The following is a 5,688-nucleotide window of genomic DNA, read 5'->3' on the forward strand; positions in this document are numbered from 1 at the left end:
ACTTAATTAGGGTACTCCTAAGGCTTAGGAAGAGCCACACTCAAGGGGCGAAAGAGCCGCATGTGGCTCACGAGCCGCAGTTTGCCGACCATGGCCTTAGAGAATCCTACCCAGAGGAGGGAGGCCCTGCAGTTAACTTCAACACATACAAATATGAGAGTTAACAAGTATGGGAACCCAAAGGCCCACAAAGATCCGATCAGCTTGAAAGCGGTCAGAGTGGTCTTCGCCCAGAAGTCCCCAAAGAATTGGGTTTCCATACCTTGAGAGGGGGTGACTATTCGGTAGGAAGTTAGCCATGAGTGGCTGGGATGAAGCCCGCCCTGGGGTCCTGAACATGGGTTGGGCCAACATTGCCTTCACTCCGCCTCTTATGGGCTGCTTAGCTGACCACCAGGAAACCGCCAGCAGGCAAATTTGGAGCCAGCCAGTTCTTGGCGCAAGCTCAGAGGAAAAGAATATGACCTCATTGCCAATGTGACCACACTAGGACCCTGGGCTAATTAAAATGAAATTTGCATTTCAGCATGCCCAGAAGAAATATTGTTTCTATCAATCATGCCTGAATGCAGATGAAAGGCTCCATCAAGAAAATCCCCCTTTAAACCCAGGAATTTGGGATCTCTCTCTCTCTCTCTCTCTCTCTCTCCCTCTCCCTTCCTTCCTCCCTCCCTCCCTCCCTCCTGCCCTCTGGACAGGCCCACTCCTTATTTGGCAGGGATCTTCAATAACCCCCCCATTTTATACTACTTGTATTTTTGTTGACCGTGAAATCTTTTCTGCATTGACAGAACCGAGGTCCCAGCCAGTAACCCCAATCGATAACACCTGCACTGCTCTTTGCTCTGCTGCCGCCCAGCTCCCACATCAATGGCCGCCATGGGTTTCGGAGACCTGAAAAGACCCGGCGGCCTCGCCTCCAGATGCCCGGCGACTACCAGGTGCTACATGGAGGGGTATGTGCACCACCAGCAGATGTGGCAGTATTTGAAGCAGTCCTCGACCCACCACCTGCCGACTCGTATCATCCCCCACGTTGGTATAACCATCACATCACGTCTTATGAAAAGGAAAGGTCAGCCTGCCAGGAGTAAGGAAAGCTTTGGGCAAGTGTGGCCCTTGCTCATGTGGACGATGCCACAGGAAGTGCAGCTACAGAGAGTAAAGAGGTAGATGACATTGCTCTCTTTGGAGATGTTGAGGAGGAAAGCAGAGGCTAAGAGAAGAACGCCTTGCACAGCCCGAGTCAAAGAAATCCAAAAAACCTGCACTTGTTGCCAAGTCTTCCATCTTATTGGATGTGTAAGCTTGGGATGAGACACACATATGGCAAAATTAGGAGAGCTCCACGGGAGCATTCAAGCAGACGGCTTGGTCTGGGGCTCTTCTAAACAGGATTGGGTGTGATATGGAATTAAATTCAGATACAGTGTGTAATAGAAGACAATAAAATTGGAACAGATATGCTAGAAGCGTGGATCACTGCTTTGGAGGACTCTGTGCAGTCCATGCACGTGGCTGCTTTCAACAAGGTTTAAAGTCCAACACACGTAAATAAATAAATAGTAGCAAGCCAACAGAAAAAGACATCAACAGTTCACAGAAAATAGCAATAAATACATATCTATCATCCATGTTCATTGCAGCATTATTTATAATAGCCAAAATATGTAAGCAATCTAAGCGTCCATCAATAGATGGAGAAAAAAGTGGTGTATACATACAATTTGTGAATAAGACTCAGGCATACAAAAAAAAATAAAACACTGCTATCAGCAACAACATAACTAGAACTAGAGGGTACTGTGCTGAGTGAAATAAATCAGAGAAAGACCAGTAGTAGCCACCACAGGCCCAGGTCAATGGGCTGCCCCCTCGCTGCAGAACGGGCAAGTTCCCGTCTGTGCCCAGCCCCCGCGTCCACCCCGCGTGCACCCCGCATCACGGAAAAGCTGGGAAAGGCAAAGGGAAGAGGGCGGAGCGCACCCACCTGGCTGAGGCCACGCTGCCTGGAAAGACCTGGTCAGCTCTGCTCCTCGCGCGGGCTGGCGGGCCTCCACTGCGACCCCGGCTGCTCCACTCGACCAGTTCTTCCCTTCCTTGGGATGGGTGGGGGTGAAGTGGGCCCATCATTTTCATTCGTCCAGGCCCCCGTGTGTCAGATGATGCCTCACCTGCATTATGTGGTTATGACCGCAGTCCACGTGTTTCCATGTGCCCATGCACATCTCTTGTCCATTTCCCAGCATACCCTAGGACACACCCATCCACGTACTCTGCCAATAATCCCTTTTGCTTTAAATATATTGCAAATATTTCTTCCGCCTGCAAGTTCCTTTTTGCACCTTCTAACTTTGTTTATGGTACTTTGTATTGTTGTTGTTCAGAAGCCTTTTATTTATATGAGGTGAAATTTCTCAGTTTTCCACTTATTTGGCTTTTTGGAGTTTGTTTCTTCCTTAGGAAGGCCCTCTCCAAACATTGCTTTTGTTTTTAATTTTTTTAAGTTTATTTTTTATTGTTGACAGTATTACAGATGTCCCCTATTTCTGCCCCCTTCTCCCCTCCACCCAGCCCTCACCCCAACCCTGGCCTTCACTGCACTATTGTCTGTGTCCATGGGCTCTGCATATATACATATGCTAGTAGGTTCTTTGGTTAATTTCTTCCTGTCGCCCTGGACGTCCACACCGCCTGGTGGGGGGCGGGGAGGTGCTGGGTCCGAAGTCAGAGCCGCTCGCAGGTTTCTCCCACCTGACTGGTGCCTGGATTTACTCCTTCCCTCCTATTGAAAAAAGAACGCGCTCCTCTTGCAAAATCATGTTCACATGAGGGATCCGCGTGTGGTGCAGAGAGGGAGAGGAAGACCGCAGCACCACGGGCCTGCAGGCCCCCGACTCCTGGAATTTCCCGTGGCTCCTCTCCTGGCCACAAAGGACCTGCTCGAGCCCAGGCTTCCCCAACCACTGCTGTTGGCTGCTCCCAGCCGTGGGCTCGGGCTCCTTTGCCACTCATTCCCTTGCAGTTTGGGCAGCGATGGGTGGGATTATTCAGGGCAGGAGGGAGGAGGACAGTGAGGACCCCGAGGTGCTTTGTCCGGCCCAGGCGGCTGCCTTTTTGCATTTCAGGTCAACACAGGAAATCGCACAAAACCCAGCTGCCTTCAACTCCCAGGGGGTGAAGGGACGGCTTAAGGCTCTGCTACAACTTCCCTACCTTTAAAGTGGAGCCTGAAAGAGCCTCCGCCTCCTTCCAGGTGGAATTACCTGACCAATCCCAGGGCCCTGGATCTCAGCTGCCCTGCTGGATTCCTCCCAGTGTTTCTTATCCTTCACTTTAGGGAGTAGTGGCCACTTCTCCATGCAGAGATCCACGTCAAAGCCCCCTTTCTGTCCCCATTTCCTGGACTGACACAGGTTTAATAACTGCTCGTTGTGCCAGGACACCGAGGTCTACATGGTGTAGGCATTGTGAAGCAGGGGGGCACAGGATGGAGTCACTCACAGGGGTGCTCCTGCTACAACCCCATTGCTCTCTCCTTGCAACTAGCAAATATGCTGTAGCAGAATGCATGGGAGAAGGATCAGCCAGAATTCTGAGGGAGGAAAGTTTAACCTTTATTTCATAGATCTGCTAGTCCAGGGGAATTCCAGATCCAAATCCTGAACTGAACTCATGGGGAGGCTCTGACCTATATATGTTCTCCTGTGGTGGCCCCTGAGTGTCCCGGCAGCTCCACCCAAGTCAGTCAGAGTGGGGCAGTAAGACTACAGTTTTAACCTGATGCTGAACTAGGTTGCAAGCCACCCATTTTCCTTTTCAAATAGGCACATCAAAAAGATGCCCAAATCCGTAGTCATTGGTAAATCAAAATCATGGGACTACTAAAATTAAAAAAATCCAAAATAACATGCAAGAAACATGCCTCTGATTTATCTTCATAGAAAAGAAACGGCATGTGGCCAGGCAGCTACTGAATTTTCCCAGAGCAAACAGGATGTGGGGGTGGGGAGGGGGTATGAGAGATGTACATCTGGCTGATAGCATATGTCCTAGGAAGATTTCCCTAGACCAGTGATGGCGAACCTTTTGAGCTCCATGTGTCAGCATTTTGAAAAACCCTAACTTAACTCTGGTGCCATGTCACATATAGAAATTTTTTGATATTTGCAACCATAGTAAAACAAAGATTTATATTTTTGATATTTATTTTATATATTTAAATGCCATTTAACAAAGAAAAATCAACCAAAAAAATGAGTTCGCGTGTCACCTCTGACACGCGTGTCATAGGTTCGCCATCACTGCCCTAGACAAAGGGAGGTGGCCTCTTGGCCTGAGCCCCATCTCCTCTTGGATGCCATAAAATAGGCCCTAGACTATTTTTCTTAGGAAGATGGTGAAAACAACACAAGTGGGATATACTAACATTTGCCAACCAGGCAAGCAACATGCATGGGCCAAAATGGTAAATTGGACTAAGTGACGTTTTGGTGGTTGGGTATCCCTGGAGGTCAGGTATATGTGACTGGGAAGACTGGGAAAGGTCTGGGACATAAAGTGAGTGTGGAGTTCTGATATGTGGTTCTGTTTTCCGACAAGGGAAATGGCCAGAGAGGGGCAAAGTGGATCTCAGGGAGTGTGAGACATCTCCAATATGGGGGTGGGGGTTGAGCACGAATGTACAGTCACTACGGACCTGCCAAGGATGGGAAACGGATATTCTACGTCTAGGGAATACATTCTCCCATAGTTTACTGGGGAGAATGCTGAGGTTCTGGGGAGGGCAGTTCCTGTACCAGGGGTAGGAGACATTGCTGTGTTGTTTTTAATGCAGCGCGTTCTGTGGTGTAATTTTAGTACATTGTGCACGCCTGTATAAGAGTGTTTCTGTTGATGTTTTGTGTCTGTTGTTTGTTTAAATATGGGGCAAGTCCCGCTTTGGGGAAGCCCAGTTATGTGTGGTGAGGCTGAACACTGAAAGGGCGAGGGCTATGCCCTCCATCTTGCCCCGTATCCTCCATGTTGGGGCAGCAGCCATGTGTTCAGACCTTCTTCTCGGAAGCCCAGGCCTCTGCTGGCCATGCCCGGGATTTCTTTAAACTAACCAATGACAGTCGAGGGACGTGCGCGCCATAGAAATTACCGCATCCTACATAACAAGACCCGGCTTGCGCCTGGCCAATCGCAGGGCCCACAGTCAGCTCTCCTCCCCTCACTGCACCCCCTATTAAAAACCCCGTTTTTCCCATGGCGGTCTCTCTCTCATCTTGCCGTTGCGTCGGCAGAGGCTGGGAGCCAGACCTGGGTCTGTAATAATAATAAAAGACTCTTTGCTTTTGCATCGGACTTGGCTGGCTCCCTGTTGGTCTGTTGGGGATCTTGAAATCTGGGCATAAGATTTGGGGGCTCGCCGGGATCCCCAACACCACCGAGGGACCCCCAATCCAGAGAGTCTGACTGACCGCGGTAGGTGTCTGTGTCGTTGTGTGCTTTGTATCTGTCCTGTGTGAGCTCACTTCTGAAATCTGTAATTGCCCGCAATGATCTAAGTGGACGCACTGGCGGATCACGGGTGGGAGGAGTCGGGGGATGCCCCGTTACTCCATCTGAAGGGGTGTAGCTTTGCTTCCGCGGAGTCGGAAGGTCTGTAGAAACCCCTCAATCTGAGACAGGCGGGTCGCTCCC

At 49.9% G+C, this 5,688-nt stretch overlaps 1 pseudogene; it reads left to right on the plus strand.

Moving 5' to 3' along the window:
- Positions 1–879: 879 nt before the first annotated feature.
- Positions 880–1,538, plus strand: LOC102263765 (annotated as a pseudogene).
- The last annotated feature ends 4,150 nt before the right edge of the window (positions 1,539–5,688 follow it).

The sequence above is a fragment of the Myotis brandtii genome, unplaced genomic scaffold (genome assembly GCF_000412655.1).
Source record: "Myotis brandtii unplaced genomic scaffold, ASM41265v1 scaffold613, whole genome shotgun sequence".
NCBI classification, from domain to species: Eukaryota; Metazoa; Chordata; class Mammalia; order Chiroptera; family Vespertilionidae; genus Myotis; species Myotis brandtii.